The sequence below is a fragment of the Melanerpes formicivorus genome, unplaced genomic scaffold, assembly GCF_026170545.1.
Source record: "Melanerpes formicivorus ecotype bairdi unplaced genomic scaffold, bMelFor1.0.p_v2 SCAF_40, whole genome shotgun sequence".
Taxonomy (NCBI): domain Eukaryota; kingdom Metazoa; phylum Chordata; class Aves; order Piciformes; family Picidae; genus Melanerpes; species Melanerpes formicivorus.
The window spans coordinates 2439140-2466544 of record NW_027142392.1 but is presented as its reverse complement, the minus strand read 5'-3'; positions in this window follow the sequence as shown (position 1 = coordinate 2466544).

Genomic DNA, 27405 nt, shown 5'->3' with positions numbered 1-27405 from the left:
CAAATTATTTAAGAACACCTTATACTCTGGTTGTTATGGAAACTACATAGAAATGTGCTATCCTTCTACACAACATAAAATACTAATACTCTGCTAGAAACTTTTACAGAGTTGTCACTGTTATTAAGAAAGCATTCTGGAACACAGGCAACAAAAACTCTCATGTGAGATTTCTGTTAATGTTGACAGTTTCCACATTAATCACAATGTCACAAAATTAGAATTATTCATCAAGTTCAGAGAAATATATTTACCACTTCCTATAAGACCAGGTCATATAGGATTTCACCACCTATGGTCTCAAACTTGCATCTTACACCTATACACATACAATTCACAGAATCCGCTGGGTTGGAGGAGACCTCCAAGATCATCAAGCCCAACCTATCACCCAGTCCTAAACTATCAATCAGACCATGGCAATAATTCATAGGGAAGCTGCAGTACTCAACTAAAATTAACGTAGCATGATGAGCTGGGGAAAGCCTAAGCCAATCTGTTGGAAATGAAGGTGGAGTAGGACTAAAGTTTTTTGGTCATGGATGGAACTCATATTTCTAAACCATCTGTTTGCTTACAAGAGATTAGACCAGCTAGCCACTTCTCTCAGAATGTTGTGCTGCTTTGAAAGATCCTTTAGACAAGGGTTTTGTTACAGGCATGTGTGAAAGTGACATTCAGTATCAACAATAGTAAAAAAAAGGACAAATCATCACTCTATGGCAATTCTTAATATGTCAAATTTAGGGCTTGGAATATATAAAATGTCTGTTTCAACTGGCACATATGATGTAGTAGTATCAGAAAAGTGACTAGTCTATACCAAAAGTCTTGTCTAATGGATCTCTCCAAACTGAGAGTTGACTTTTTGATGCAAATAGGAATCACAAAGTTTTACTGATGATTGACTAGCCCTGTAACCTTCCTTGTGTCATAAACATGAGCAGTTGGATGGAATTCAAATACATGTTCTTTTTCTTATACCTGAGAAACTCATATTAAGCTACTGGCAAATGTGACAGTCTGACTTTCTAAAATATGATGCAGCATAAAGGACCCAGAGTGAAATCAGAACATCTCTGGATACTTTAATATCTCATTATTTCAGTTGTAATTAATCTAATTTTGCAAACTCATATCACATATTTAAATGGATGAGACTTGAGCAAATGAAAATTTCTTAACATCTTCTAGATGGGAAAAGACATGAATAATTTAATTTAGGAAGATTACTGAGGAATCCCCATGAGATGACATGGAGAAAAGAATTGAGACTGAAGGATTTTATCATCATATTGTCTTGCATAGCCAGTCCCATAGTTCAAGAAACAGTGGAATTTGAATCATCCACATGAAGGAAGGTTGAAATTGGAGACTCTTAAAAAGAAATACATACATATAACATTGCCTACCAGAATAGACTCCACAGGAAATAACCAGTAAGCAGAAGAGGCTCTCTCTTATAGATATTTAGTTGTAGCCAGTTAGAAATAAACAGACAGACCAAGAATGGCTCAGGAATTCATGAGAGAAGAATTTTTGCTTCATATCCTGAGGAAAACAGTAATAGTGCATCCTCAAAGAATAGAATTAACCAGGTTGGAAAAAACCATTGAGATTATCGAGTCCAACCTATCACCCAACACTATCTAATCAATTAAACCATGGCACCAAGTGCCCCATTCAGTCTCTTCTTAAACACCTCCAGTGATGGCGATTCCAACACCAACTTGGGCAGCCCATTCCATGATTGTCAGGACTGAACTCCCCTTTCAAGAAGGGAAATATTCTAATCACCTGAAAGCTTTCAAAGGCTGCAGAAGGATTCTCTGGGAACAGATAGCTGTGTGACTAGCAGAAAGGTAGTTTATTATATAGATATAAAATACTGCAGATGTGAATTCTTCTGACTCAGAGCAGTTTCAATGTTTTAATTCACATTGTGGGAAAATAAGGTTCAGGTTCCTATGAAAACTGTGTAAGTGTTTCTGATCATGAATTCAAGCTTCAGCTTGATCTGAATTATAAATTGTAAAATAACCTGTAAAGATCAAATCATTTAGATAGTCATACTTGTCATAAGTTCATCTATCATTTCAGTCCTTAGAGGCTTACAGATGATGTGGAGAAGGACATTAACAGATCCAAAAAAAGAAGTTGTAGCTGCTAAGTAGTGGTTGAGTAAGCATAAAGATGACTGAATAATCTTGAGCTATGGTGACAAGACAGTTGACTCAGCTGATTCAAGGGTCTGTTTAAATCCTCACAGGTGATGCATATCCCATATGATAAACAGCTGCTATAGCCCATAGCCCTGATGCTATACAGTCTACCTGCAGCTCTAGAGAAGAGGTAGTTACAATGCTCATACCTATTGCATTGCAGCAAGAGCAAGACTAAGTATCACCACACATTTCCTACAGTGCAATGTGGTAAGCATACAACATGGGTTGAATTCACATTTCTGAAGATACAGTAGTAATGTTTGATAGGAATGCAACATTAATTGAGCAATAAAGTGTTGATACCATCAGTAATAGAGAAAAATCAATGGTCCCATTAACAATTAGAGGCTTTAAAAGGAATAACAGATTTAAGTGTTTAAGGGTTTGGTTTTTTTGTTCCATTATTTCTCTTTCCAACATCTTTGCAAGTTAATTAAAAACTTCTTACTTGTGCTTGGAAGGCTAACAAATTATTTTTTCATCTAACTTCTCCTAACTTGTAGGTAAAAATCATTTTTCTTGGTAGACAGTTGTGTTCAAGTAATTAGTACAATGATAAACTAAAAAAACCTGTCCATCCCTTCTGTAAACAATGCAGAAAGGCCTTAATATTCCATTTCAGGCTGCAAGGGAGATGAACACACTATCAGCACTAGGAATTGCAGTGCTACCTGATGTTGAATCTCCTCATGAAGAGCGCAGCTTTGCGCAGAGAAAGGAATCATGCTTCTGTGCAAAAAGCTAGTCCCAATACTATCACTGAGATTTTATGAATCAAAAGTTAGTGTTCAAATGCAAACCAAAATTAATAATCATTAATTCATAAGTTATAATTGTATGCAGAGACCCTTAAATGTTTTATACACTATGTGTAAATCCCAGGTTCCTTTTCTGAGCACTCTTGCATACTCTTGTGCTTCCACAATTTATTTATTGCACATTCTTGGTCTCCAGAGAAGCAAAGGATGCAAGAAAAAAGTTTTGGCTTTTTAAACATAACACAGTACATCCATCCACGACTTCCATTAAATTTGGCTAAAAGTGTTATAGTTCAAACAAATGAAATTTTAGATGCATCCCTGAACAAATTTTAATGGTACAAAACCCAGAGGGACAGAGTTCCTAATAGAATTGCTGACAGAGCCCTATGAACAAGAATAAATTCAAAGATATTAAGCAAATACCTTTAATCAACAGCTGAATGATATCATGCTGTGCTAATTATTTCTGGTTGATGATGAGAAGGCTGATTACAATTTCCTCAGTCACTTACTTTTTCCCCATCCCGTAAATTTCTGCAGGCTTACGCATTTTCTTCCTTCCTTCAAGAGAGCAGCAGCTGATTATGTGGTCATAGAATAGAATTGAATTGAATAGAATAAACCAGGTTGGAAAAGACCTTTGGGATCATCAAGTCCAACCTATCATCCAACACCATCTAATCAACTAAACCATGGCACCAAGCGCCCCATCCAGTCTCTTCCTAAATACCTCCAGTGATGATGACTCCACCACCTCCCCGGGCAGCACATTCCAATGGGCAATCTCTCTCTCTATGAAGAATTTCTTCCTAACACCCAAGCTAAACCTCTCCTGGCATAGTTTGAGACTGTGTCCTCTTGTTCTGGTGCTCTCTTTCTTTGGCAGCAGCAATTTTCTTCCTTTAGTAGTATTTTTGAGTCACAAAACCTATGAAGTCTCTTGTACCTGCCACTCATACTGAGGAGTCCTTTTCTTCCTCCCCCCAAATAGGACCTATTCCAACATTTCTAAAAGAGGATTTAATGTCAAACCACAGTGTGTTACACACTGTTAAAGCTGTGATAGTGCTCCAAAGGCAAATAAATTGAAACAGCCCCCTACCCACTCTTCTGAAAGGTTGTTACAAGGCAGGTGAAATAAATTACATAACCTTTCACTCTAGAAGAGTATTTGGTGTATTTAAACAAAGATTTTCAGGTGGGGTTTGTCTGTTGTTGGTTGTTGTTTTAGTTAAACTGTATCTCAGTCTCCCTTTAAAAAGGAAGGAATGGATTTGGGGGGGAATTAGTAGCCCCAGGTCTCAGAACAATTGAATACTTCAACTTTAAGCATGATTTCAGTCACAATTCAGTAGGGAACAGCATAAGTTTCTGTGACTGTTTTAATCATAACTATTAACATATTCTTTTGCATTAAAAATAAAAATCTATAAAGAATGTTGCAATCTGAGAAGCAGGATTTCAGGTTTCTTTCAGTAGGTTACTAATGCGATTGTGATTACTTAAGCACCAGTTTCTATCTAAGAAAGTTGTATTTATTGCCTAAATAACATAGAAATCAGCTGATTTATCCAAACCTAAGCAGCAACAGTTCTAAAAGCCAAACAAATTGAGGAAGAAAGGCTTTGGGAAAATAGCAAGATCAATATCTTGTTATGCTGACCTTCCTTGCCAATAGATTTTCTATCTGAATGGGACACAGATCAGAAGGTTTGGGTGGGGGATGCTGGGGATGCCTTCAAGACTCCATTCTATGAAGACATATAGACTTATATTGCCAGTCAGGGCATAGCATGGCAGTTTGTATCGGAGGGCATGCAGGGAAGGGTCTGCACCCTGCTCACAGGTTCATAGCCCAGGGAAGTGCTCCAGGACTGACAAAATTGTGGGCACTTGCTTCAGAGTTAAAACTAGCATTGCTATGGAGAAAGCCCCTGACAAGTCTGATATATCCACCCAGATGGGCTTGTTCAAAGAAAAAATAAACAACAAAAGGAGACTTCAGTACAGGCAGCAGGCTGCAGCAAGTGCAGCGATCCTTCCCCTGGTGAAAAAAGTAAGTGCTTGCAAAACATGTGTACAGGTTGAAGGCCTGATACATCAGGTGTCTGAATTACAGCAAACAGTCAAAAGTCTCTGCAGAATTAGAGGAGCTGAGAGAGATGCAGTTTCATGACCATGTTCCTGTGGATGACATAACTGAGAATGAGGCACCTTGGACTCTCAAAAGCAGAACTCTGCTTCAGCCAACACTCTCCAGAATCAGCACATCCATACGAGTAAGAAATCAAGCAAAGGAGACGAGACCTGCATGGATGATCAAGGAGCTTCTGAAGAAACTCAAATGGGGGAAGGAAGTCACAGGCAATATGCATGTAATGAAAGAAGAGCAGTACAGTGTTTGCCTTCCTTAGAATAAGGAGTACACAGGCTACATATTTAATTTATTTCTGAAATAGTTTGCTTTAAGCCAAAATACAAATTGTGCTTAGCTTTAAGAGGGTTGAGTTCCACCAAGAGGTTTTATATATGCTTAGCTCTAGGCAGCTTTTCCAAAGTTTGAGTAATATTTTTTTTTCTTCTAATAAAAAATACTTTGAGTTTCTTGTAACTGAGCTTACAGCAATAGCAGGTTCAAGGTGGAGAACAGGCCAGAAATATTTGGAGGGAAACGGGCAACACAGAGCCAAAAAAAAGTCAGGTCTCATCTACATAATTTTGAGATAATTATGATTGGCATTTCAACAACAGCATTAGCTTTACTGGATCTTTTTCACTATTGGACTTCATACACATCTTTCAGTTCTAGTATTTTTGCACTTAGTTTTAATACTTAAAACTTGTTTTGTGTGTGTTTATCCTGCCTGTGGTTGCATTGTTATTGCTATTCATAGCTTCAGTTGCTGGAGGATCAGTCAAGATCAGAGCTGTGTTATACCAAGTGAAGCTGGAAAATATATACCAGTAGACCATCTTCTGCCCTAAGAGCATAAGCCAAATCCCATTATAGTCACTGAGACTTTTCCTGAGACTCACTTGATTTGGAATTTGGCCTTAAAAAACAAAGGAGAAAAATGGGTTGAAATAAACCCCCAGTATTAAAAGACTTATTTCTTTCTAAAGATGCAAAAAGAAGCAGAAAATAATCCCCAGATCAGCCAAGAGGTAAGGCATTCAGCATATGGAAAATACATGTTCAAGTCTCAAATTCATCCCTAGGGTTGTCATTTTGAAAATTAATTGTAGGCTATTTGCAGCTAATCATCTTTTATACTTTGTCATGGAGCAAAGGTGGTTTTGCAGTGTTTCTTGAATTGCAATAAGGTATCTCAAAAATAAATATTGTTCAGAAATGAAGTGTGGTTGGGTGTTTTTTCTGATCATGTCTATAGAGAGACATTGAGGAAAGGCACAAACCCAAAGATATTCTCTTGGGAATAATATGTCAGAGAAAAGGGTTAAAAATGTACCCTAACAGATTGAAACTTTTATTTCTGTGGTTTTGGAGACTGAGGAATTTCAAAGAATAGATTATGTCAACATGAAAGAGACTGAAAGAAACCAATTTCACAATAACCAAAGTGGGTAATAACTAGTCACCACATAAAAATTCAGAGAATATGATAAAAAGCATGGGCCAGGCCCCAGCACATTGCAGTAATTTATGTCTCTTGGGAATTACCAGCCTGACAACAGTTTTTCCTAAATATATTACCAATTTGTCAGGATTTTGCACTTGCTCAGAAGCGAAATTCCAATGCACTGGAGGTGACCACTGTCTTAAGCACTTCCCCATGCTTTCTCACACACTCTGCCACTCATAACTATCCCGATCTCTGGGTGGTACTCTTACAAACACTGTTGACAAGACTTGGAACACATTCAGGACACACATCAACAAGAGCAGACTGGTTTGGTCACCTCAAGGATATTCAAAATTCTCAAAAGCTGAGAAGACAGCCTCCCTGTCCCACCCAGAGAGCAGGTGAGACTAGTAATAAATTACACCACCACATACAATACCAGCTCAACCCAGTGGCATCATCATGTTGTAACATGACATTACCCAACATATCAACAATGTTAGTTTTGATCTGATGAACACCACCACAGAGGGTATATAGAGTACAGAAGGATTTACAGAGCACAACTGTGTAAGCATATGAACCAGCGTTATAATCATGCACTAATTAGCTGAGAAGAGACCATAGAATCATTGAATCCTTTTGTTTAGAAAAGGCCTTTAACATCATCCAGTCCAACTATTTTCCAACTCTACCAAGTTTGGGACTAAACCACATCTCTCAACATCAAATCTCTGCCTCTTTGAAAGACCTCCACAGATGTGGATTCAGCCGCCTCCCTAAGGAGCCTGTCCCATTGTTTAGTAACTCTTTCAGTTGGGAAACTTCTTTCAAAGTCCAGCATAAACATCCTCTGGTGCAACTTGAGGACATTTTCTCTTGTTAGAATAGAATCAACCAGGTGGGAAAAAGCTTTTGAGATCAAGTACAATTTATCATCCAACACTACCTAATCAATTAAACCATGGCACCAAGCACCCCATCAAGTCTCTTCCTAATCACCCTCAGTGATGGTGACTCCACCACGTCCCTGGGCAGCCTATTCCAATGGTCAATCACTCATTCTGGGAAGAGGTTCCCATCATCCAGCCTCAACCTCCCCTGGTGCAGCTTAGGACTGTGTCGTCTTGTTCTGGTGATGGTTGCCTGGGAGAACAGACCAACCCCCACCTGGCTACAACCTCCTTTAAGGTAGTTGTAGACAGCAATAAGGTCTCCCCTGTGCTCCTCTTCTCCAGGCTAAGCAACCCCAGCTCCCTCAGCCTCTCCTCACAGGGCTTGTACTTCAAACCCCTCACCAACTTTGTTGCCCTTCTCTGGGCATGTTCCAGCAACTCAACAGCCTTCCTAAACTGAGGGGCCCAGAACTGGACACAGTACTCAAGGTGTGGCTTAACCAGTGCTGAGTACAGGGGCAGAATGACCTCCATGCTCCTGCTGGCCACACTGCTTCTGATACAGGCCAGAATGCCATTGGCCTTCTTGGCCATCTGGGCACACTGCTACCTCATGTTCAGCCTACCATCGACCAGTACCCGCAGGTCCCTTTCTGCCTGGCCACTCTCCAGCCACTGTGACCCCAGCCTGTAGCACTGCATGGGGTTGTTGCGGCCAATGCATAGAACCCAGCACTTAGAAGCATTAAATTGCATGCCCATGGACTCTACACATCTGTCCAGCCTGTCCCTCTGCAGAGCTCTCCTACCCTCTAAGAGGTCCTCACCTGCCCCCAACTTGGTGTCATCTGCAAACTTACTGATGATGGACTCAATCCCCTCATCCAGATCATCGATAAAGATTGTTACTAGGAAGAAGAGACCAACACCCACCCCCACTACAGCCTCCTTTCAGGGAGTTGTATGGAGCAAAAAGGTCTTCCCTCCACCTCCCTTTCTCCAGATTAAACAACCCCAGTCCAACAGAGCAGCACAGATAACAACAACCAGGGAGAACAAGAACAGTAAAGAAATAGTACACACAGCCAGTGACAGAAAATGTAGCACCCACCTCAATGGCCTGGCCTGTCTTTTCTTCCTGGTCATGGTGGTGCTGATGCTGCCACATTGCAGTCACCTGCTCAAAGCAGCAATTGGGCCCAAGAAGCCCTGCCCTTATATAGCAGGCATGCCATCAGGGCAGTAGCAAGTACCCATTCGCTGTGGCCACCCTCAGCTTCTTGTGAAGGAAAAAAAAATCCACAACCCTAAAATTTAACCCTATCCCACCTAGCCCAGGACATAGTGATATCATGGTTACCTTACATTGATACAAGGCATATTACTTTAGGAAGTACAGCATCAGCTCCACATGAGTGCCTTTGCTTGCCTTTGTGTTTAGGTTGCTCTCTTTACAAGAGTACTTTACAAAAGTTTTGGATAGAGAATCTTTTTTTCAAATATCCAAAAAGATATTTTTCAAGGGTGGCTGCACACATTACTGAATGACCTATAGGAATGGAAACAAGAAGATATATTCCTGAGAGTACGGCAAAAGGTTTTAAAATAACACAGAAACTGTGTTTACCAGAAGTGCTGAAACAGTCAGTTTTGGAACATACTGCAAAATAGATTTGTGCTTTTATAAGCCAAATATTTCTCATTTTATAGTGAAAATTGTGTTTCATTCAACCATTCTTCTGAGACTGTAAAGCTGCCATTCTTCCCATACAGAACTAGCCATTAATGGAGAAGATTCCTTGCTGCAAAGGAAGAGAATAGTCATCTGCGCTCGTGATACAGGAGCAGCAAAGAGCCTGAAGTCAAAATAGAAATCGAGGTACCTTTATGGTTATAGAAAAGACACTCCTGCAGAATCACATCCTGTCTTGCTTTTTGTCCAGATATTCTTCAGGCTGCATGGACTATAGTTTGAGCTAACTGTGAGAATAGCTGGGGTAATTCAGGTCAATAGGCAAAGGATCTTTTGGATCTTACTTCATTTTTCCCCATGTTAGTCTCCATGGCTATTGCTTCAAGTTGAAGCATGGTAATGCACAGAGCAGAAGAGAGAAAGGCATTCTAGATACTGATATTCAGAGAAATATCCTTAGTCAGACAATATTTACTGATATTTTCAGGGTCAATTCATTTGTACATCACCCTCTGCTTTTCTTCTGCTGGCTTGCTGGCTTAATGCACTGCAGGAAGTGAGTGCTGCCTTCTCCAAAGCTGCATTTTCTTACAGCTAGGATATAGAATTTATTATGACTGATAATGGCAATTCTTATCAGAATTGTCATGAGCCATGTGTATTATCAACACCACAAGTCTTTTTTTCTCAACTAGACTCACCTTATTAGATGAAGAACAGAGAATTACAAATGATTCTTGTTTGTACCCTTTATTTCTTGAAAATAAAAGATAAAACAACAGGAAAATACTTTTCTAGAGAAACAGTTTCATTATGCTTCCACTGGTCAAGCATTTTTATTGCACTCAAAATATTTATAAGGACAAAATGGACTACATTTTATTCAAGGAGCTGATAATCTGTCACTAGAGTTATTAATGTTCTAACATTCCAATCAAAATGCAACAAATGGTTGTAATTTATTAGGTGAAGTTTTGCAATACCAGCACTTGGAGTCCAAATGATCTAATTAGTGCAGATATTCTTGTTCATGACAGGAAAACCTGCTACACATAAATATTGGGCAGTATGACTGAACATTGTGTAAATATATAAGATGGACAACATCCCTAGTTAGGGCAAGGATTGTGTGCTTTCTTCCTCTTCTATAGTGCTTTTGAGAACCCCACTTGTGAAAAACCACTCAGCAGGACACCAAATGCAGGGACCTCAAATGAGAGATAAAAGCACACTATCAGGTGACTAAAGAAGGAAAATTGAAAATAAAATTGGATTAAAATGGTGTTCTGACTTGATGTATTTACTGATGACATTATATGCAGGATGTAGTAATACTGCTACTCAAAATGCAATCACATCATGCTGAAAGTAAGATTTTAGATGCTTTGGACTCAGTGATTTTGCTTTGTGTGGGTACTAGATGTTTTGTTGTTTTACCAAAGAAGGAAGGAAAAGGGAAAAGGAAAAGGAAAAGGAAAAGGAAAAGGAAAAGGAAAAGGAAAAGGAAAAGGAAAAGGAAAAGGAAAAGGAAAAGGAAAAGGAAAAGGAAAGAGAGAAAGAGAGAAAGAGAGAAAGAAAGAAAGAAAGAAAGAAAGAAAGAAAGAAAGAAAGAAAGAAAGAAAGAAAGAAAGAAAGAAAGAAAGAAAGAAAGAAAGAAAGAAAGAAAGAAAGAAGAATGCCCTTTGTGTTTACTTATAAGATACAGATTGATTCAAATATGATGATGAGAACATCATAAAACCCCAGAAAGAAAGATGGATGCCATAGCAATTTTATCATTCTTGTTTTTAGTGACTTATCTCTGCCCAACTTGGTAGTGGAATTAATTGTTTCAGTCTGGGCTTTTGATTAAGATTTATTCTTATTCAACCCGAAGAATAGGAAATTCATCTAAGAGATCATATTTTTCTGGGTAAGAAATTAATGAATTTTAGACAGTGAGAAATTTAAAGAGCTGATTGCCCTACTGAGAGACAAACCTTATGCAGTGAGCCCAAAAAAAGACTTTGTTGTAGTTAAGATGAATGATGAATGATTTTTTTCTTTGCCAGCATCTAACTATTTGTTCTAGTCTGGCACAAAGGCATTCCCAATTTAACAGCTTTTTTCTTCGGTACTGTGCGGGCCTTGCACAGTTGCTACGGCACCCTGCTGACAATTTGATTCATATATGTGTAACACTGGCAATTAAATGTGTGGTTTCCACTGGCACTCCAGGGAATATTATGTGAACTCATAGTGATATTCCCAGAGTCAAAGGAATTTTCCTGTTAAAGGTGATTTAAATTGTTTTCATTATCTGTCAAACATCAGCAAAGCCCTAGCCAATTCAAAAGCCAATTCAATTAGTTTCCTCACACTTATGGTCTTCCAAAAACCATAATGCAGTTAAAGGCCCTATTCATCAGACAGATCAGTTGCAGTTGAGCTGCTAAATATCTATGGACCATAAAGTTATCTTTCTGAGCAGAGCTGCTGGGTAACAAGTGTGTGAGTTATTTTAAACAAAAATCCTAGAGAATGGCTAGTTCAGATGTTAGATGAGTAGATGCTTCTAGATTTCAGAAATCTCAAAGTAATAATTTTTCTGAGGGGAAAAAAAAGCCTTTTTTAGGTAAGGTCATTCTTAATAAGAAAGTAAAAGACTGGGGGTTTTTTGATTGTTTGGGGCTCTTGTTTTGGTTTGGTTTTCCTTTATTTCCTTTTCCATTATTTAGCCTTTATTTAGCCTGGAGAAAAGGAGGCTCAGGGGTGACCTCATTGCCCTCTACAACTACCTGAAGGGTGGTTGTAGCCAGGAAGGGGTTGGCCTCTTCTCCCAGGCAACCAGCACCAGAACAAGAGGACACAGTCTCAAGCTGCGCCAGGGGAGGTTTAGACTCGAGGTGAGGAGAAAGTTCTTCACTGAGCGAGTAATTCATCATTGGAACGGGTTGCCCAGGGAGGTGGTTGAGTCATCGACCCTGGAGGCGTTCAAGGGGAGATTGGACGTGGCACTTGGTGCCATGGTCTAGTCATGGGGTCTGTGTTGATAGGTTGGACTCGATGATCCTCGAGGTCCTTTCCAACCTAAGTGATACTGTGATGCTGTGATACTGTTGTTTCTCTTGTTTTCAGTTTTGGAGGGACTTTTAGTTAGTTGTTTCTTTTAGAGAACTGAAAAATAAAAGCCTACTTTTGAGCAACACAGTGATATGTAGAGACAAAAAAGTACATTTAGAGGTAACTTGTAAATAATATGGGAACACGCCGAATAAAAGCGTGCTCTGAACATCTGTGCCTAGTCAACTATCTCACATAAAGTTAGATATATGAATATATTTGACAGGGATGTATTATGAATTGAAGAGTAATTAGAAAAAGGGTTATTTTTCCTTAAAAAAACTTCATCTTTGCAGTGCTGTTGAAGCTGACTTCAAGTAGGGAAGCAATCTAAAAGGTGTAAATATAATAAAGCATGATGAGCCATGTAATGTGCCACTTATTTTTATTGCCCAAGGGATATCATGCACAATGTATTTGTATGTTCTGTTGCTCATCATTCATATGATTTGCTCTAATTTATTCTGCTGTACATACATCTGGCAGACTCCTATTGCACCCTTTTCCCTGTTTCTTTCCTTTCCCCTCCCCTTCTCTCTTTCAAAGGCTGATGGGAATTAACTGACAGCTTTTAGCATCACTTATGATGAAGTGAGATGTCTTGCTGTTAACAATCATTAATTTCTTCATTGCAGGCATTAAAATTGTGACCAGGTAAAAAAGTCAAGGATTAAATCCCCAACAAATTAATGTGAATGACTAGGGAAAAACCATTTCCAATTCACTATTGAACTGCATTCACAGGCAATTACTACAACTTCCTTGAAACCTTAGTTACTCAGTTTCTTGGTGTTTGTGTGTTTGTTTGTTAGTTTTTTTAAAACAAGAAGACAATTACAGAACTTTTATCAAGTTTTACTTAAACATTTTCTAACTTGAGAACCATTTTTCTTATGCATAAGACTCAACTTTGAGAACACTTAAATTAGAGCGAAAGATTGTCTCTTGTTAAGACATCACATTTGGAGATATTTTATGTGCAAGGGATGAAATGCAGCTCAGCTTAAAAGCAAAATGTAAGAAACATCTTCTTGGATAGTTTCACATAAATTACATGTTTTTCTGAAATATAGGAAGACACAGTCTCATGCTGTGCCAGGGGAGGTTCAGACTGGATGTTAGGAGGAAATTCTACACAGAGAGAATGATTGCCCATTGGAGTGGGCTGCCTGGGGAGGTGGTGGAGTCACCATCACTGGAGGTGTTTAGGAGGAGACTTGATAGGGTGCTTGGTGCCATGGGTTAGTTGATTAGGTGGTGTTGGATGATAGATTGGACGCAACTCAGTGGTGACCTTATTGCTCTCTACAACTACCTTAAGGGGGGTTGTAGACAGGCAGAGGTTGGTCTCTTCTCCCAGGCTACCAGAACAAGAAGACACAGTCTCAGCTGCACCAGGGGAGGTTTAGGCTGGAGGTTGGAAGGAAGTTTTACACAGAGAGAGTGATTGCCCATTGGAATGGGCTGCCTGAGGAGGTGGTGGAGTCACCATCACTGGAGGTGTTCAGGAGGAGACTTGACAGGGTGCTTGGTTGCATGGTTTAGTTGGTTGGGTGGTGTTGGATGATAGGTTGGACACGATGATCTTGAAGGTCTCTTCCAACCTGGTTTAGTCTAGTCTAGTCTAGTCTAAATTATAGGCTATGTGGTGCTGCAAACACTGAATTCTGAGTGAGAAACATCTAAAAAAATAAAAACGTGTTGCCCAGTAGGATAACAGAACCTAGCCAAGGATCAAGACAACTAAGTGCCAAGGGCTGAGCAAAGTCATATCATGCAGCGGGCACTACAGCTCCTGTATCTTTTTTTATTAGGTCTTGAATTAGAAAAAAAATAAAAATTAATAGGGGAATGACTTTTCATACCTGAGCAATTTTATTGAATTTAATGACATGATTTATCTTAGTAGAATTAAGATCACTTACGAATATTCACAACAAAAAGCTCAGGTTTACACAATGCAGAAGACAAAAAAAAAAGAGTAGAAAAAAATAATTGAAAAAGTTGTCAGAAGAAATTGCAATAATTTCAGTCCAAAACAATGGCTAATATGGGCCAGGGAATGGTGGACTACACCTTGAAGTGAAATATTCTGCTCTGATGCGGAAAATGACACATTCATAAACAGGTTATACCTAACACTGGATATAAGGGAGGGATACTTTGAAAGAATATTTTCTTAGGCTTGCAAAGAATGAAAAGTAAGCTGGAAACCAGATAAAGCTGCTCAATGTTTGTGTGCTTCTTGTTTTGTGTTGGATTTTCCATATACTTCACCATTTCTAAATCTAGGAGAATGAATAAATGTAATTAAGTTAGATACTAGCAATGCCAATGATCATGAAAGACATTTTATCATTTCAATGAGTGACATGATTTGAGTTCGCCCCAAGATTCAGAGAAAATGTGAATTCATTGTGAAAGCTTCTGATTATAGGCTTACAATGACATTACAGTATCACAGTATAACTAAGGTTGGAAGAGACCTCAAGGATCATCGAGTCCAACCTATCAACACAGACCTCATGACTAGACCATGGTGCCAAGTGCCACGTCCAATCTCCTCTTGAACACCTCCAGGGACGGTGAATCCACCACCTCCCTGGGCAGCACATTCCAATGACGAACGACTCGCTCAGTGAAGAACTTTCTCCTCACCTCTAGTCTAAACCTCCCCTGGTGCAGCTTGAGACTGTATCCTCTTGTTCTGGTGCTGGTTGCTTGGGAGAAGAGACCAACCCCTTCCTGGCTACAACCACCTTTCAGGTAGTTGTAGGAGGCAATGAGGTCACCCCTGAGCTTCCTTTTCTCCAGGCTAAACAACCCCAGCTCCCTCAGCCTCTCCTCATAGGGCTTGTGCTCAAGGCCTCTCCCCAGTCTTGTTGGCCTTCTCTGGACATGTTCAAGTGTTTTGATGTCCTTCTTAAACTGAGGGCCCCAGAACTGGACACAGTACTCAAGGTGCAGCCTAACCAATGCAGAGTACAGGGGCACAATGACTTCCCTAACATTATATATGCTAATAAGAAAGAACACAGTTCTGTGTAAAGAAGGTGTCTTCCACATAGGCAAAAATACCCTTAAAATAGTTGTCTTTTATTTGGTAAGTTGCTACATAAGAAACGACAATGCATCTTAACCAGAGGTCAGAATAAGAATACTTACATTTGACATCATTTTCTGATCTGGTGTACCAAGCTGTGGTTCTGATTGAGAAGAATGAGCCATTTTTGTGAAATATCTCTTGATCTCAGTTAATCATTCATATTGGCTGGCTGTGCAATGTTTCATAATTTACACACTGGGCAGAAAAAATAAAAAGGTTCTTGTTTCATTTCTCTCAGTGCATAATGGATGAGAACTGGAACGATTCAGGTGAATGGACACTAGAGGGATGCTATTCTGCTGCAATATATTACAGCTACCCTGCAAGTAATAGAACAGGAACAATGTGCCATTGTCCAAAGTTGGAATTTAAGCTTTAGTAAAATTCATCAAGTATATCAAGTGCTCCCTATAAAAGCAGACACAAGGTAGTTAGCTTCTATCGAGCAACATAAATCAGAGTGGAAGTACAGCTCCCTGCTTTTTGAACGATGTTTTGGTTCACAGCATCCCACCACACCTTGATTCTTAAAAGGCACTATCCATTTAATCTGCTATTAAAAATATAAAACCCACCACCAGTGAAAAGCTCAAAGAACTCTGCACCATCTAACTGATCCTCTCCTTTGCTGCTGCATTAAAGGCTTTTTCAGAATATAGCTAGCCTGTTGCTGCAATAAAATTGTTGCTGTAGTTTTTGTTACTTGGTAAAGTGAGATTGGCACAAATTATCATAAGAAATTCTTTTTTGCCCCCTTTATTCACAGTCTTGAATACTAATTTCCTTTTTTTTTTTCTTTAATTCTTTTGAAGTTCAGTATTTTTATCCTTCAGTGGAATTATTCCATGTTAAATTAAGGTAAATCAGTGAAAGAAGACAGCTGTGGATACCCTCCTTCACACTGAATATTGCATGCTTTGAACTGCCTCTGCCTTGCCACTGAGATTAGTGGATTAAGATCCTACTACAGCAGACTACAACTGTCAGATTCTACCCTGCAGACATCAAGTGCAAAAATTGTTATTCTGAATATCTGAATTAGAAGTCAGATAGAAGAATGTCTTTTTCTTTAAAAGTACTTTGTGCTTTTAGTGTTCTTATGATTGTCAGATCCCTTTGCTATTCATCTGCCCACCTGAGGACCCTCTGTTTTGCCTCTCAGCTGTGTTTAACTATTTTTGACCCTTCCCTCCTGATACTTCTTTGTGCTTTTTATGCTGTTCCATACATGCATATTTGTGTCCAAAGGAACTCAACCTCAAAGGCTAGTGTGTCACAACCTGAACTTCCACTTCCATTTAGTATTTATTATGCTGCCAATAATAAACCTAGCTGTGGGTTTGCTAATGAGTGAAAACTAAACTTATGCTAGATGGACTGCCATTTCCTGACTTGCCTGTTATTATAACAACTCCAAACTGAATCTTCTAGGTGCTCCTGTAATGCAGGTAACAGGGTGTCCTGGAGGATACTTGATACCAGGATGAACAGAGTTCCCAGACAGGAGACTTTGTAGGAGTAGGCTGAGCCCTAAGGGTTTATAATGAGTCCATGTTATTTCCTTCCTTTATGAATGAACTAAGTAGTTCACATTGAAAGTCATCACTCTGTCAATTCAGGGCAAATTAAAGTGAAATATAATCATAGCAAGCAACAAATCAAAATGGCAGAAAAAGCTAAGAGGAGTGAAAAAAAACCCTGAAGACAGTTCAAATTGTGACAGAATTGAGTAAATGGACTTTGAGAAATAAATGAGGAAAATTAATAAAGAAAAAACCAATATTGTGATGAAGTGGATCTACAGTACATAGTTGAGAGAGTGCTTGGATGCATTAGTAAAAGGAGTTTTAATAATTATTTTTAATAATTAATTAACAATATTTTATAATTAACAACTACCTGAAGGGAGGTTGTAGACAGGCAGAGATTGGTCTCTTCTCCCAGGCAGCCAGCACCAGAACAAGAGGACACAGTCTCAGGCTGTGCTAGGGGAGATTTAGGCTGGAAGTTAGGAAGAAGTTCTATACAGAGAGAGTGATTGCCCATTGGAATGGGCTGCCCAGGGAGGTGGTGGAGTCGCTGTCACTGGAGGTGTTCAGGAGGAGACTTGATGGGGTGCTTGGTGCCATGATTTAATTGATTAGATGGGTTGGATTGATTGATAGGTTGGATGCGATGATCTTGAAGGTCTCATCCAACCTGGTCTATTCTATTCTATTCTATTCTATTCTATTCTATTCTATTCTATTCTATTCTATTCCATTCCATTCCATTCCATTCCATTCCATTCCATTCCACTCCACTCCACTCCACTCCACTCCACTCCAACATCATATTCTTTTTGCCCCACCTTTGTTAATGACTAGTTACAAGGCTAGATTTGCATTTGAACTCAGTAGTGAAGAAAGGACAGACAGGGAAAGAGAGAAGATGAAAATAATACCTTTTGGAGTAAGCCAAAAGAAAGAAGTGATTCAATGTAGTAGCAAAAAATGCATTCAGGGTGAATCAGAGAGGGCAGGGACTGGGTGAAGCATCACAGAAGGAAAAGAAAATACTAGTGGAGGTGGCCAGGTGATTCTAAAGAAAGCAGGAGATGAGCTGACTAAAAAAAGAATATTTAAAATAATAATTTTAAAAAATTAATAAAGTAGGATATAGAAGCTGCAATGCAATTCTAGCAAAATCACTGAATCACCTTCACTAGCTGAACTCAGTGGTAATTTCCTCATTGCAGATGAGGAAAGAACATGCAGAAAAGAAGGTCTGGACAAACTGACCAAATTACAGCATTTCAAGGACTAGAATCTACAAACTATTGGATGCAAATACCATGTTTGTGACAATCCACTAGAGATTCTCCCTCTATTTCTAGGGGGAAAAAAAAAAAAAAAAACAAGATAAAAGGACTGTGGCTTAATTAGGGCATGAATTTATTAGCTCAGTTCTTGTGGGAACTCTCTGGCAATAAATTGTACAACATATTTTGAGACACCTTCCCTAATTGTTTTCACATAGTAGAGATATTTCATCAGCCATCCTTTCTTCCTCAATCCTGTTCATATTTCTTTACTCATACTCAAACCTTTTTACTGAAGAGTTATAAAGTGTTGGAAGGAGAATCCACTCATGGTATTGCAGACAGCATTGAATTTGGTTCTCAGCTCTGGGATATCCCTTGATCTCCAGCCATTTTCCAACTCTGATTAATCACGCATTAGAGCACCTGTAGAACCAAAAAAATGTTTAGGGCTCTTGCTTCAAATAAGCTTTCAGATAAGATCTAGTGTCTGACACCTCCTCCTATTTCAAATTAACTTTTCAGATACCTTAACAATTTCCTTCCAAATTCAATCATCCTCATCCCTGAATAACCAATGTATTGAACATGATATTTTTGGTGGATGTCCATTAATCTTCCCACTCCTAATAACAGACACGTTATCTGGCCTTGTCAACCCTGGAGATAACTCACCATATCCTTTCTGAAAGCTTTAGCCTCTGGGAACAACCGGTGCCAAGAAAAATGTCCCTGACCTGTTCTCTTGCTGTATTTTTTCCCCCCAGTTTACACTGATCCTTTAAAAAAATCTCAGTAGCTGTGTTGTGCAATCACAGTTTCAGGAGTCTGCCTTAGTAAATGGAACAGGGTCACCTTTAGCTTTGCCTTGCAAAATCTCTGGACAGCTGGAGACACGGAGGAAGTGGCCACATACACGATGCAGTGTAAAGCGTTGCCTCTTCACATCCAGCTACCACCCAGCATAACTTGGTTTCTTCACCCCCCTCAGCTCATTTCTGAGGGTGAAATTATAGGGCTGTTGTGTTTACACCACATGAGTACTGCTGTGAGTACCCACTTAGGCATAGTTTGTTCACAGAGCTAAGTAAAAAACAGTGGAAAAGTATTTAACCTCCATATATTAAAAAATCAACTGTGGTGTCAGAAGCTACTGCATATTAAGGTGCCATTAAAATAAAGTTATAAAGGTAGGGATACCACTTTGGATTTCCTGCTGTGATACAGGTATAATACAATCTTGAATGAATAAAATCTCCTGCTTCTGTTGGTGAACTATGATAACAGGCAGTGAACTGAAATATATTGGGTTTCTTTAAGAGGTCTTTCTCCCTTAAATGAATGGAAAAAAAGCAAACCCTACATCAATGATCTTAAAGGGCTTTTTCCAACTGACACAATTCTATGAGTCTACATTTTTTTCTGTCCTTCATTATTCCTCTAAAGTCTTTCAAGTCTTCAAATAACAGCTGATTTGAAATAATGAACCAGGTTTAAACAGACCAGATATCTACTCTCAGGATCCTAACTCACTATTGCAGAACACATTCCCATAATTCTCAAGTATTTTCATGTTTTTCATGCATTGGTAGGTAGATTAACTTCCAAAACCTCAGTATTCCCATCTATAAGAAACTGTCTAATTCTACCTGGCAGAGGATAAGTGCTCCTTCCATGATGGCTGAAGCTACTGTTACCAGCACCCATCTCTATTACTCCTAAAAGCTTTGTCTTTTAGATAACTTTTGTTTTCTTTTGTCTTATTTCCCTCTTCTGTCTGGCCTGTGCAGTAATCCTGTCTTGCTCAGATGCCTTTGATTGAATAACTTACCTCTCACATGAGAGATTACTTTTTCCTCAGCGTTGTTTGTTTTGCTCACAGTGATCCATGCTAAAGCATACTTTCATGTCTGCTTTGTTTTTCTGTCTTCTAAATTTTCTTTGTTTTGGTTTTCTTTCTGCTTTTCTTTGGAATGTGATGAATACTGGACCCATTTTTAGTCAAGAACTGTCATTTCTTCTCAGCTTAGTGTCCATAATCTCACTCAGATGGACTTTTTATTTTAATAACTTTTGGATGCCATTTAAGTAAGTTAAAAAAAATAGTTCTTCAGGTTGTCTTAATCTCTACCTGTCATAGCCATATTGAACAGACAGTAAAGTGGCTCAGATCTCCTGTGGCCTTTAAACAGACTTCTATAAATCTGATCCGTGTGCTTGTCTTAAGTGTTTGAGAAGTATTTACCTTAAGGCAGAAATATAGCCCTGTGCCTCCTATGTGAGCCCTCATCTATAGCCAGTGAAATAGTGGCAAAAGTATACTCTAAACTAAACCAAACCATACAAAACAAAACCCTCCCCAAACTATTGCACAAAATTTCTTCCTGTATGTGCTCAGGCAACAGCACGAAGAAGCCCCTTCATCCAAGACAGATTTGGACTAAAGAACCAATCAGGTCCAGGTGGACAACAGGTTATCCATGGGTCAGCAGCGTGCCCTATTGGCCAAGAAGATTAATGGGCTCCTGGGGTGCATTAAGAGGAGTGTGTCCAGCAGATCAAGGGAGGTTCTCCTCCCCCTCTACTCTTCCCTGGTGAGACCTCACCTGGAATATTGCATCCAGTTTTGGGCTCCCTGGTTTAAGAGGGACAGGGATCTGCTAGAGAGGGTCCAACAAAGAGCTACCATGATGATAAAGGGACCGGAGCATGTGCCCCACGAGGAGAGGCTGAGAGCCTTGGGGCTTTTTAGTTTGGAGAAGAGAAGACTGAGAGAAGATTTAATAAATGTTTATAAACATCTGAGGGCTGAATGTCAAGAGGGAGGGGACAGGCTCTTCTCTGTTGCAGCCTGGGGTGCACGCTGGACAAGGGGTAATGGATATAAACTACAGCACAGGAGGTTCCACCTCAGCTTGACGAGGAACTTCTTCACTATAAGAGTCACAGAGCACTAGAACAGGCTGCCCAGAGAGGCTGTGGATTCTCCTCTGAAGAACTTCAAGACCCATCTGGATGTGTTCCTGTGGAATCTGTACTAGATTCTATGGTCCTGCGCTGGCATGGGGGCTGGACCTGATGATCTTCGAAGGTCCCTTCCAACCTCTAACATCCTGTGATCCTGTGATCTACAGATCTCTTGTGAGACTAGCAAAGAATTTTGAAGTGTTATAAGGTAGGACTGCTACGAGGATCTATGCCTCACAGCAAACACTTCAACCACCATGCAAAGCACATTAGCTTTAAGCAGCTTTTAGAAAGTCAATGGAGTTTAGGATATAGGAAAGTTTAGTTGAACCTCTGCTTTTAGACAGGCATAAGTCAGCTCTTTGACTTGTCATAGCTATAAAGTTTAAGGTGCTGCAGATGCTATTACAGAGACGCAGAAGAAAATTATCCTCAGCTGGAGAAAGTATTGGACTATTTCTGGGAAATACCTGCTTTTCAGGGTTTAGAATTAAAGATTCTTTCAGAAAAAATAAATATTGCTTTGGAAAACATGTGAGCACTGTGTTGATGGTGCCCTTTGACTCACATCTTTTGTGTGTCTGCCCGTGATGTTATCTCATCATAGAAATGTCAATACTGCAGATTTTAAATTACACAGTATGGACACAGCAATGTCTCACAGCATTAATGACTCCAGTACAATGCTACTTGAAACTAGATAGTATCAAGTATTCTGACACATCTCTTCCACAGCCATCCTACGCTCTGACACATTTTGTGAGCTTCGTGGCATGTGGCAGACGGTAATGCTTAGTGTGGAGAGAATCCTCCCACAGATCTCCGTGTTTTACAGTCTGAGGGAAGGTGTGTAACTGCCCCTGTAAAACAGCCATCTGTCAAGGTGATCTATTATCTCTAAATTATTTTTCTACAGTGGTGAAATTAATGCATGCTGTTAAAATTGGGAAACTTCCAAACTTTTTTTGCTCGTTGTTTTTTCCTCCGTTTCTTCAAAGCTTCATAATTGTATCGATAATCAATAGCCTAGGAAAAGCAATGGATTGTTGCTAGTTCAGGAAAGTATTCTGGGTGTGAATCATGAAGTGCTGTTGTGGTAGAGTATAGTTATTGGCAGACTTAACAGCAGTTGTTTGTTCCTAAAGTAGTTGTTAGAATCATTCACACATAGAACATCCATTTGTGGAGATATTAACTACAGCTGAAAATTATGGATGGATGTTGGTAGTGCTTCCACTGCCTTGTGATTTCATGAAAGTGGAAACTGGCCTCATTCCAATATATCCACAATAACATACTCAAGGGGCACTGCTTGCTATTTAGTCCAAAAATGGGTGTTGAAAGAAAATGCCTTATGCCATAAACAGGGCTTTTAGAGGGGACTGTGTATGGGGATTCTGCCTATATCACAGGTTCTGCCATTAAAATCCTTTCTTTTATGTTTGTCTTAAGTGAAAAAGGAAAGTTACTGGAAAATACAAGCTAAGACTGATTGGCTGAAGCTGAGCCTCTGGAGATTAGTCCTCATTAGGCAAAATGAAATATTTAAACTACCTTGAAAGTGCCAGAGTCAGATATAGTTTCAGGAATAAGTTCATCTGTAGATTTGTCGACACAGCACTTTGTTCCTTCCTGCAACAATGTGCACAAGGGGAAATTAGAAGATAAATAATATTTGACTTTGATCTGATTTGTACAGAGCATAATATTATCCATCCCCATCCTTCATTTATCATATCTGATTGCATCCTAAACTTACAGCTGTTATTTAGTTTCCCCTACACACTATTTAAACAGATTGAATTAGTAAAGAATGCAGGGACTAGTTGATGAGTTAAAGCAAATTACATATATTCACACCAGAAAGGGAATTTTAAAATGCCAGTTAATGTACTGCAAGAAAAATGTTTTTGTCATCAAGTAATAAGTGTAAGTAGATTGAATATGTGTCAAGATGGCTTTAGAGAAATTGAAAAACAAACTATCATCAGAGGCAATTGTGTGGGAGGTATAGCACATCTCATATGGAGTAGAAGATTAAAGTTAAGAAGAATAAGCAGGGTGTTAAGAGAAATGTACATAGCAAATATCACAAGTACATCGTAGCTCAGATAAATATCCTCTCTCACACAGGATTCAGAAAATCCACAAGAAAAGACCTAGATCTTAAAAATACTGGAAAAGAATAAGTAAGTTTTGACATGGGTAGAACTTGACCTGAGAAATATGAAAAATAACAGTATTTTTCCTGTATTTTAAATTCACAAAGGAATGTTAAGGAAGAGGCCATCGAATCATAGGATGGTTTGGCTGGAAAGGATGTTAAGTTCATCTAGTTCCAACATTCCTGCTGTGGAGAGGGATACCTCCTACTAGGCCAGGTCGCTCAAGGCCCCATCCAACCTGACTTGCAACACTTCCACACTTGGAGCCTCCACAACTGCTCTGGACAACCTGCTCCAGTGCCTCACCACCCTCATGGTGAAGAATTTCTTCCTAATGTCCAATCTAAATCCAGCTTCTTCCATTTTGAAGGTCATTGACCCTTGTCCTATCACTATATGCCTTTGCAAAATGTCCCTCTCGAGATCCTGTAGTGCTAGAAGTGCCTTTGGTGAAGTAGACAGAATATGAAGGAAAAATTACATCACAAGTTGATTAACAAATTACAATCAACCAAAGTTAGTCAAAACTACCATGTCAGGTTGGGTTTGTCCACTGATAGTGAGTACTATGCAGTGAGGTAAAAATAATCCTGCCTCTAAAGCTCATGAATCACACCTTCAGCTCATCCTGACAATGACACAATTGTAAAAGTTTTTTTATATCCTTCAGACAATTCCTGATCAAGGAAGCATGACAAATGCCCTGCTTTTTAAGGAACAGATTGTTAGAGGAATGAGATTTCTTTCTTAGAAGCTTGCCACAAAAAGAGAAACCACAGAAGTTCGGTTTAGTCAAACTCATATAGGACTTCTTAATCTAAGGGGAATATTTACTCCATCTTTCCTTCTCATTATAGCCCAAATCATGATTGCATTACAAAAAACAGTCTGGGAGAATATGGTGATAATGGTATGGTTTTTATCAGCTCTAGTAGCCATAGTCTATTTTCTTTTATTTTCTGAAGGAGTTGGGGCTGTTCAGTCTGCAGAAGAGAAGGCTCCGAGGTCACCTAATTGTGGCTTTCCAGTATTTGAAGGGGGCCTACAAGAAGGCTGGGGAGGGACTTCTCAGGATATCAGGTAGTGATAGGACTAGGGGCAATGGAATGAAGCTGGAGGTGGGGAGATTCAGGCTGGAGGGGAGGAGGAGATTCTTCACCATGAGAGTGGTGAAGCCCTGGAATGGGTTGTCCAGGGAGGTGGTTGGGGCCCCATCCTTGGAGGTGTTTAAGCCCAGTCTCGATGAGGCTGTGGGCAGCCTGATCTAGTGTGGGGTGTCTCTGCCCATGGCAGGGGGTTGGAACTAGATGATCATAACACCTAGAAACTCAGAGGTTCTGAATTGCTGTTGCTAGATCATGAGATGATAGGTCTCATCTCACAGAATTATCTGCAGGCACTTCACTTGTGTCACGATAGCCTGGATAAATATCCAGAAAGATGATAAAATGAGTCAAAGCATTCTGTCAGAGCTGTGATTGTGTTCTGTGGTGACCTGCTCAAAGCCAAGAAACGATGGAAATTGTTACCTCTACTTGAAACTCATACTTACAGCTAGAGTGAAAATAAGAATGTGTACTTGACAAAATGCAAGATATCTCACTTCAGCTGTATGAGGTAACTTGAGTCAACAGTGTTATGTGTTTGACTGGCACAGGAATGGTAAAGAGGCAGAAGACAAAAAAAGAGGATCTATGAGGTTATAGGAGGGAAGTACATTTCTATTATGGCAAAAAAAGTGATGGGCTGTAATATTTTGGTTTGTAACTCATGAAATAGGTCAAGCATTACGTCTGTACAGGTTGCTCTGCTCTATATGCACATGTGGGAACCAAGAGTTGGCAGATAATAAGAATGTCAAGCTGACCTTCAGATTCCATGGGAAAAGTGTAACAATACCTGAAAATTGTATTGAGGGGGAGTGTGTGGCAAGCAGGCTGGGAGAGCCAGCTGTGATAGAGAAAGAGTGTGCTTAATAAACACATGAATCTGAAAGTCAGGAGGATATGGGAAGAGAAGTAAATCACATAAATATCTCCTAATAAATTGGAATTTGCCTACAGGATGGGGCCATTTATATAGAATACAGAATTGACCAGGTTGGAAAAGACCTTTGAGATCATCAAGTCCAACCTATCATCCAACACCACTAATTAAACCATGGCATTAAGTGCCTCATCCAATCTCTTCCAGCAATAGTGACTGCACCACTCTCCCTGGGCAGCATATTCCAAAGGCAAATAACTCTTTCTATGATGAGCATCTTCCTAACAACCAACCTAAACCTCTCCTGGCATAGCTCGAGACAGTGTCCTCTTGTTCCGGTGCTGGATGCCTGGGAGAAGAGACCAACCCCCACCTGGCTACAACCTCCTTTCAGGTAGTTGTAGATAGCAGTAAGGTCTCCCCTGAACCTCCTCTTCTCCAGGCTAAGCAACACCATCTCCCTTAGTCTCTCCTCATAGGGCTTGTGCTCCAGACCTCTCACCAGCTTTGTTGCCCTTCTCTGGACACGTTCCAGCAAGTCGACATCTTTCCTAAACTGAGGGGTCCAGAACTGGACACAGTACTCAAGGTGTGGCTTAACCAGTGCTGAGTATGAGAGCAGAATGACTTCCCTGCTCCTGCTGGCCACACTATTCCTGATACTGGCCAGGATGCCATTGGCCATTTTACTCACCTGTAGCAAGCAGCCTCCTCTCCAGGAACTTGTGTCAGTTGGTATTTCAGCGCATCAGCTGGGCCATTCAGCTGGTTTGTCCCCCCCGAAAACGTCTGCAGAGGGATAGCAACTGCGTGCACAGTTTATAGGTAAAATCAACATGTGTGATGGGTAGATTGTATGTCTGCCCTGCCAGATAAGAGGAAAATATTTTTCCCTCTGGATCTTAATAGTATAGTTTTGAGTCATCAGAACTTCTTTTGGTGAATATAGCAGAAAATAACAGAAAAGATCATCATCAGCCTTTCTTTGTAAACAATACCTTCTTTTTTGGAGGGCTATTTCATCACTACTGTTTGTTGGGGGGGTGTTATTTTTTATTTATTTTATTTTTAAAGGAATATTTTCTAAGAGTCAGTGTTAATTTCATCAGACCTCTGTTTGCAGTTGAAAGGAAGCTATAATATAAATGTAATGTGCAGGGCTTCCTGAAAATCAATATTCCCATTCTTTCTAAAAGACTATCACAGAGAATGTTATTCCTGTTACTGCTTCAAAATGCCTGGAATTTGTGGTTAACTTGACTAGAGAGGGAAGTCATGAACATCAGCCATGCCCTAGTCTTGACTAACTCATACTAAGGAAGCCTGTGTAAAGAGCAGCATGTGAGGTAGAGCAAGATTGTAATTTCCTTCACTCTTCTGAAAGTTTCTGGTTCAGCAAGCAAGCTATTAGAGTTTTTTTGACACAGAGCTGCAGAAGAGTTCTATTCCATGCTGTGTGTCATTTGCTGCCCTTTTTACAAAGTACAGACACCATTTTCATGAATGGCTACACTTTTTTTTTTCCCCTTGACATGTGTTTCTCCAGCACATAAAGTAAAGCACATCAATATACATTGTAGCTATCTTTGTTGTCTCCATCTCACTAATTTTCAGCATTTCACAAACTATTATTGTTTTCTCCTAGTGCATGAACTCATACTTACCAAATCACAGGAAATGTCTGAAAGAACACAGGACATGGGAGTGTCATGATTTTGGATCATGTGCTGAGGAAGTGCCAAAGTACAAATAAGGCTGGGACATTGGGATGGAGTCAGAAAGAGCACGGATTATGAAGGACCTTTGTCAGATGGAAGACACTGTGAAAGGCATAGGTCCGTCTCCACTGCACTTTCATTTGAACAGACTTTCAACTTCAATGAAAGCTATTTTGCATGGTCAGGTCTACTATTGTTTGAACTTTCTTAGTCTTTGGACATCAAATTTGCCCACAAGGCACACTAAATGAAAGAGCATGCCTAGCAGGTATGAACAAAGTCAGCCTTTCAAGAGAAAAGGTCTCAGAAAAATTCTATAAAGCTTTTTCTTTATTGTAACAGGACATCAGCAAAAGACTGAAAGACGACCAGGAACATAATGGACATTTATCATCCTATGAA